This window comes from Crocodylus siamensis, chromosome 6, assembly GCF_052110815.1.
Source record: "Crocodylus siamensis isolate JL-2025a chromosome 6, ASM5211081v1, whole genome shotgun sequence".
In the NCBI taxonomy this organism is placed as follows: domain Eukaryota; kingdom Metazoa; phylum Chordata; order Crocodylia; family Crocodylidae; genus Crocodylus; species Crocodylus siamensis.
The window spans coordinates 74,104,404-74,112,156 of NC_143400.1; the positions used below are offsets into that span (position 1 = coordinate 74,104,404).

The window sequence follows — 7,753 nt, forward strand, 5'->3', positions numbered from 1 at the left end:
TTAATAAGGCATTAGGTAACACAGTAACAGGCTTCACTTTATTCCACCCGAAGAGTGTAAATACCCGGTGGCTGGAGGCAGTTTACCGACCCTCCGTAATCCAGCTCAACTTCAGCAAAAGCCTTGGCTAACCGACTGAGGCAGTTTTCTGACGGGTGACAAGGCCTGCCAGAAACACTTCACCACCCCACCGCCAAAAAGCCTGTCCCATGGGATGCTCGCTGGACAGCAGCGACAGGCGCAGCCTGGCCGCGCGGGACAAAAGCGCGGCCCCGCCACCTGCGAGCCCTGAGGCGTCGGCCCGGCCGCAAGGTGCTCGCTTCGCTTCTCCTTAGAAAGCGGCGGCTCAGCCGCTTCCCCAGCCAGGCGCCAGGCAGGCGTGGCAGCCGCTTCCCTCCTCAGCGCTCCCTGGAGCCCGGTCGCAGCCACGAGGCTCGGGGCAGCGAGGCAGCCGGGCCGGCCGCAGGGAAAGGGCAACACGCCTGCCCGGCGCTCACCTGCGCGCCGCCGCCGGCTCGCCCCGGCCGCGCAGCAGGTGGGCTCGGCAGTGCCGGGGGGCAGCGTGCGCGCCCGGGGCACGGAAGGACCCGGCCTGGCTCCTCCTGCCCGTGCCCCCCGGAGCCCAACAAAGGGGCCCCCGCCCCCCAGCAGCTCCGCCCGGGGCAGACGCGAGACCCCGCGGGAGGCACTCACCGCTCTGGCTCCGCGCCGCTGCCGCCACAACCTGCGCTCCCCATTCAAACCCGCGCAGCCCCCGCCCCCGCGCCCGCCTCCCGGCGTCGCGCCCGCCGGCAAACGCGGCTCGGAGCCGGAGCGGACTGGCGCCCCCGCGGGTACCCGCTCGCCCTGCTGCCTCCCTTCGTCCTGGCCCGGGGGCCCCGGCCTCCCCCCGGGGAGCAGGGCCCGCTGCCCCCGCGAGCGGCGCCTCGAGGGCCTTTCAGGGGAGCGGCCACGTGCGCTCGGGGCCGCGCAGCAGGAGCCGCGGGGTAAGACATCCTGCCCTGGGCCTGCTGCCTTCCTGCAGTCAGTGAAAACCGAGTAAAAAGTAAGAGCTGGCATTTTCCGAGGGGTGCCTCAGCCCATCAAGGGAGCCCCTTAGTCTTGCAAGGGGCGCCTAGACTCTAGAAACGTTGAGGATGGTTAGGGGACGTGCAGGCGCTGGGGATCTGAAGCCTGAGCTCCGCAACCCCCCAGAGACGGGCAATGGGAGGCTTATTTCACCAACAGGGAGAGAAGCATTGGGTCCAGGAGGCAGCCATCCCATCCCATCCCACCCCAGCCGCCCTCCACTCAGGCACGGAGAACAAGGGAAATCAGAGCTGAGTGGGATAAGTGAATCCTGCACCAGCCTGTCCCCTGGACACCAGGCAGCTCCTGGGCCGAAGACATTGCCAGAGCACCTACCATCAAATGGGCTGAGCCCAGACTGCGAGCTTTGCATACTACTATGCGAGAGGGGCAAAAGGACAGAGCCCTGCTGCTCTCCCTGCCTGTGAGGGCTATGTGGTATGTGTTGGGAACGTGGGCTCCAAGTAAAGCTACAAGCCCCCCTTAATCTGGGGGCCCACTCAAGTGACTAAAGAAGCAAACAGGGACAGGAGTGAAGGCTCAGAATGAGGGAGGACCGATGGAGGGCTCCAAGCAGAGTACACTGGACAGTGTCCGTTGGCCCTTGTATGATCCCTGTCTGCCAGGAGACTTCCTCTCTGTGGTGTCTAATGGAGGGCACTTAGTTCCCCTTGCTGTTCTGCTCCCTGTCACCTTGGGGCACATTTATACAGCCGCATTTCTGGGATCTGGCTGCACTGGGACCCTTGCATGCCTGTCCGAATTGCCTTCTCTGCAAAAAAAATGAAGCAAGCTATGTGGAAACCTTTTGGAGGGTCCACTTTGAATGTTTACAGTGCACGAAGCTGGTTCCTCTTTTCTGACAGGAGCTGGTTTCCTGCTTTATCCAAGGCCTCTGGAACAGGCTGCTGATCCAGCACCAGGTATTCCAGCGTTTTCTTGCCTCTGCTTCTATTCAACCTGCCCCTATTGTTTGCTAGTTCAAAGTCTATGGGAGTAGAAGCAGCTTTTCATTCAATTTCTTTTTCAAATTTTCCTCCAATAAGAGAAATCTCCAAAAGTTGGAGTCACATTGCCGCAATGTGCAACAGTAATCTTGCAATTCCCATTACACAGAGAAGCAGTTTCAGTTTCACCACCCATTAAAAAAGGAAGAATTTTTTTCGTTCCTTTAAAATTTTTAACCATTTTTTTTCCCTCTAGGATCACATAAAATAGAGATGGTCAGCCCTCTGCTGAACACTCAGCACATTCCCCTACAACTATATGGGATAATTATATCATTCTTCTAACAGAGGATTCATCAAATGGTAGATTTCTACCATGCTAAAATCCCAAGACGAAGTTATTTAGTTTTAATTTCTTTCCTGCTCTTGAACTGAAAGACATGCTAACACTTCTCTGGACTTTATGGGCTGTGAGAGCATTATTGTCAGTTCAATTTGTCAGGCTGGGAGACAGATCTGAGGAGGGGAGCTGAGGGGGGAGTAATGTGACCTCTTGCAGCAGCATCTTAAGTTTCACCTTTTCATCTCTGTCCAGCAGCTGATTGGCTGATACCATAGAAACAGCCCATTGGTGTCAGTCAATTCAGCAGAGGCTATTGCAATTTCACAGCAAAGCATCATGGGCCAACTGAAGGAAACTTTATCCTAACCTTAGTAGTGTGTTAAACACTAGGGAAGTTTGGGGCACCTAAAAACCCAAAGAACATGAATAGAAACATATCAATATATAATTTATTGTTTGCTGCTAGCACAATAACAGATGGCAAATGCATGGAAAATAAAGGTTGGTACTTCTGGATGGACGGCTCTTCAGTCCATCAGCAGGCAGTGCCAGTAATTACTTTCCTATCAGCTACACCTGCTGCTTGAACTTTGTCAACTGAGCTGGCTTTCAGTGTATTGATGTAATTTAATAAAATATGGTGTCTCCCTTCTGAGTCACAAAGGGGAAGCAGAGACATCAACAGGATCAAATGTAATTTTGAAAAAAATCTAAATCTATCAGTCATGTCATTTTTAGAGCTGTCTCTAAAATACAGTGTAATATGAGAAATATATGAAAAAGCAATTGCTACTGTGATGAAGCTATGCCTTTTTGACCTTTTTTCTTTTATGCTATCTTTCTCTCTCTCAGTTGAATTATTTTTTCCTTTCCCCTAATTTCTCTTGTGTTCTTTTATTATGTTATACAGCTACTCCTCACTTAACATCATCCCGGTCAATGCTGTTTCATTATAACGTCGCTGATCTATTAGGGAACATAGTCGTTTAAAGTCACACAATGTTCGGTTATAATGTTGTTTGGCCTCCACCTGCTAGTAGGTAACTACTGTGACAGGACTGGATTCGCTTAACATTGTTTCACTTAAAGTTACATTTTTCAATAATGTAACTATGATGTTAGGTGAGGAGTAGCTGTATTCTTCTCTTTCAGATTTCTTCTTCTGGATTTGCACATCCCAGGATCAATTTTCCACTAAAGTCAATGAAGGAATATCAGCCTAAAACTGGTGTCATCATGCTGTTTTCTTTGTCTTTTCAGCCTCTTCCTAAGTTAGGGGTGGACAACATAGGGAGTTTTCATAAGTTATCACAAGCTGGGTCAGCAACCTCCCCCACAACTCACCAAAACTCCTGCCCCAGCATGCACAGCTCCAGCTCTAGCTCCTGGCTGGCTGCCACCCACTCTGCCTGCCCTGAAGCTGCAGCTGGAACCCCACACATGGGCAGGAGCCACTCAGCAGAAGCTTCCTTTCGGCCTAGAGTGGCACAGCAGGAGCAGGAGAAGGAGCTGTCACTGCAGGCAAGGGGGGCTGAACAGCAGTTGAATCGGGAGCAGCCCAGCTGGAAGCTGGGAGTGCTGGCTGGGGCTAGGTTGGTGGGCATGGGATGGAGTGCCATGCAAGCTGTCCCAGGCAGGGCTTGGCCCCGTGCGGGCACGACATGGGCAGCCACAGGCCATATCCAATCAATTGGTGAGGACCCCCTGCAGACCAGATCCAGTCACCTGGAGGGCCAGATCCAGGCTGTATTTTGCCCACCCCTATCCTAAGTCCTGGGCATGATTCTGCTTTCACTTACATTTATGTAAACCTGGAGTGAAATCACAGAAGTCATTGCGAACCTCACATGAGAGCAAAATCAAACCCTAGCACCCTCCAGCTATTTCTCCTGTGTCTCACTGTTAAGTTTCATTCTCCCAGCACTTTTCCCACCTTCACTCCTTCCAAGTCAAACTCACTATACATGTAGTCACACCACCCTCACCCATTCTGCTCTGATGCACCCACCACACAACTAAGATGGCAATCACTCTGCTGACATTACTATACACACATCTGGTATTTCATTCCTAAGTACTAGCAACAATACAAGCAGCACAATAGTCACGTTCTGTGTGTATTGGCCAGAGGGGTAAAGAGATTCCAGGTACACTTTCACTCCAAACACACCCATGGGCAGCCATAATTTGGCCCATATTTTGCAACCAGTTAAACAAACCAGAGGATAGATGACACACAAGTGTTGATGGTGGGAGGGCACAACTCTGTGCCACTGCCAGGCACTGGATCAAGTTGGGCTGCAGCCCCACACCCCACTGTCAGCACAGAAATTGTGGGGGGGGCACATGCCCCTGTACTCCCCACCCACCCACATGTTGCCTATGATCCTAGAACAGAACCAAAGTTGGTTTTTTTGTGGCAGTCACATTGGCTGCCTATACTATGTGCTGCAGGGTCAGTGATGGGGTGGGGAGGGGGCAGCTTTTAATTAGAGCCACTCCTGGAGAGACACTCTAATTAAAACTCCTTGCTATCAAATGTATTAAGCCCCCACAGTTTTCAAAATGGCCACAGGATGCTTTTTCTAAGCTTCATTTGTTGAGATTTAGATCAAGCACTCCAGTGGCCATTTTTAAACCCACAGGGTTTAAAACAATGATGAGACAATGCTGGTGTGTTTCACTTACACTGGCATGTTCACTGATTAGAACGTGAACCAGCACGTGTATATACAACCATTGCGCAGAATCTCTGTTTTAATGTAAGTTTTCAATGCAGGGAGAGAAATTTAAAGTGGAGAAGGCATCGAGGCACATGGCCAGGCTCTACTAGCCCACAAATGGTAACAGAAAATAGAATTCGGCCATCTCACCAACATGAATATGATGCCCTGTGACATGGAATATCTATGATCTTTCACCAACCTTTTGAGTTTTCCTCTAACTTCAAGAACCCCACAATGAAGAGAGTCAAAATTCAGCAAATCCCTATTTTTAGTGTAGTAATTTATTTTTATATCTAGAGATCCCTCCAGTGGGTATGAAGAGTCTGTCTAAAGGAATCTGTGTGGGTTTTACTAGCCAGAGAGAAAATAAGAAAATCAGGCTCCATTTTCAGCTTTTTTCATTTCACTCTTGTGTAAGGTTAACATTTTCTTGCTGTCTCTTTCTTCTGCTGTTTGAGAATACAGCATCGGGTGTGCATAGAAAATGGCATAACATTCACAAGGGTTAAATCTTTGGCCAAAGATACTCATTGCCACATGTGCAGTGAGGGCCCCTAGTAATTCAGCTTTATTATTAGCCCCTTTAAAGTCCTTTCTGTCTATGGTCCAAAGTTGCTAGAAAAGTCCTGAAAGAGCTGGGAATGGTTGCCAGGGAGAGTTGTTTATGACAGCCATTTGCTCGTTAATACCCTCTATGGCAGTAAAGGGGCCATGTAGCCCTGAAGATTTTTTTTAAACAGTCATTTGGAGGCATCCCTCCAATTTCCATTCCCTGTTAAGAGCTTGGTTTGTTTATAATGTATACAGACTTTCAGAGACCCTCCAACCTAATAGCCCTGCTGGGCCCACATGGTTTTGTCTTATGCTTTACTGCATCCCTGTTCATGCAGGTACTTCATCTGGAAATAGCCTCACCATGTGCAACACTACTGTGGCAGTGGGAAAAGGAAGAGATCTTCTTATAGCTACAATACAACATACTGGCATATGCAAAAAGTGTTGTCTTCCCCACTACCTCCCAGTCAGCTCCACAACTTACTTCCGCAGAGCTGTTTGTTTCTCCTCTATTATCAGCTTCTGAATAGATAGGCCTCCCACAGAGACGAGATCTGCAACCTTTCAAGATTGCACAGCATGAAAGGGCATGGCTATTTTTTTCCTGAATGGAGATTTTTTTTTATGGATAATTCCTGAATGATTAGAAAAATATCATTAACATAAACAATTACAGGATTTGTCTTTTGTGGACTCTGCTGCTACCAGAATCCCCCAAATGAAAATACAGCCTTGGATATCCTTTGGGCTACATTACTCTTTATAAGCCAGGCAGTTAAGCACAAATAAAAACAGCTATTTGTTACAGTGCTTATCTCTTACATTGAATTCATTTTGCAGATCTGAATTAGGGTCTGCTGCTGCATATCTAGCACACCTCTATCTTTGATTTCAGTCAACAGACAAAAGAAGAGGTATAGAGAAGAGACTAAACCAGGAGCGGGCAAAATGTGGCCCGGGGGCCAGATGCAGCCTACCAGGCCATTCTATCTGGCCCGTGGGGCCCCTAAAAAATGTAGAAACTTAATAATAATCTGCCCTGGGGTGTCTGTAATGCGGCTGTCAATGGCTTTCCAAAACTCAGTAAGTGGCCCTCTGCCCAAAATAATTGCCTGCCCTTGGACTAAACTCAAAAGACAAGACAAGATGTAAGTGAAATTTAAACCCCACAATTCTGGCTAGGAGAAGGATTCCTCCACCAAGATGCTGCAGTAGAGGCGGCCCCAAGGCTCCCACCAAAGAACCATCTCATCGGTCGTGGTGTAGGTAGCATGTTAGTGTAGTAGGGCTTACCTTTTCAGGTCTTGGGTTGAGTCCCAGGATTGAGTGTCTGCTGTTTGATTGGTGGAGCCCACCCACCAATTTGGAGGCAGCACAAGGGAAGCAATGCCCCGCCCTTTTCCGAAGGGAGGGGGCAAAGAGCAGCTGGCCCTGAATCAGAGCTGCGCCAGCCAGGTCCAGAGAACTTTGGGGGCGGAGCCCCTGAAGAGTATAAAAGGGGAGCGTGCTCAGCATGCTAGGGAGAGATGACTAGGGACAGTGAGGAGCTCTGGAGACAGCTGTCCTAGGGACCCTGCTTGAGTTCCAGCGGTGAGTGAATTGGTGCACAGGGATCAGGCTCTAGGAGCCGCTCAAGATGGCTTGAGCCTGTGAACCTGGCAAGCGGCTGGGCAGCTGGTGTGCAGATCGGCACACAGAGAGCTGGCCCTGGGAACAGCTCAAGGCTGCTTGGGCCCTGCACGGTGTGCAGATTGGCACATGGAGAGCTGGCCCTGGGAGCAGCTCATGGCTGCTCAGGCCTCACCCAGTGCACAGGTCAGCTCATGGAGAACTGCCTTGGAAGCAGCTTGAGGCTGCTCACATTAGCCCTGGCCTTAGGCTGAGTGACTGGAGCCCTGCAGCGCAGCTCCACCTTTAACTAAAAGAGCCCCAGTTCCCAGAGCAGGGCCGGGGAAAGGGGAGAACCCCTGGTGTGAGACCAGGGAGTCGGAGCCTGTAAGGGTTCAGCTTCCATGAGAGCGAGCCCTGTCTGCCCAGTGCAGGGCACCAGGCCACTGGGGAGATTAGCCACCATGGGATGAACCTTGACTTCTCCAGAGAGGAAGCATGAGTTG

At 50.4% G+C, this 7,753-nt stretch overlaps 1 protein-coding gene and 1 long non-coding RNA gene across 5 annotated transcripts in view; one reads left to right on the plus strand and one right to left on the minus strand.

Annotated features, from left to right (window-relative positions):
- The window catches only part of PLCH1 (phospholipase C eta 1), a 215,964-nt gene extending 215,229 nt beyond the window's left edge, over positions 1-735 (minus strand). For 3 of the 4 annotated variants that reach the window (XM_090053310.1, XM_090053309.1, XM_090053306.1), the window contains exon 1: positions 694-735. The gene's annotated coding sequence lies outside the window, so the exon portion shown is untranslated. The remainder of the gene's footprint in view (positions 1-693) is intronic. The other variant, XM_090053308.1, reaches the window with a different exon arrangement.
- Positions 736-872: 137 nt separating this feature from the next.
- On the plus strand, positions 873-7,390 carry LOC149863005 (uncharacterized). The gene is made up of 3 exons (XR_016443148.1): positions 873-986; positions 1,935-1,991; positions 5,975-7,390. It is a non-coding gene; the product is annotated as an uncharacterized LOC149863005 (long non-coding RNA).
- The last annotated feature ends 363 nt before the right edge of the window (positions 7,391-7,753 follow it).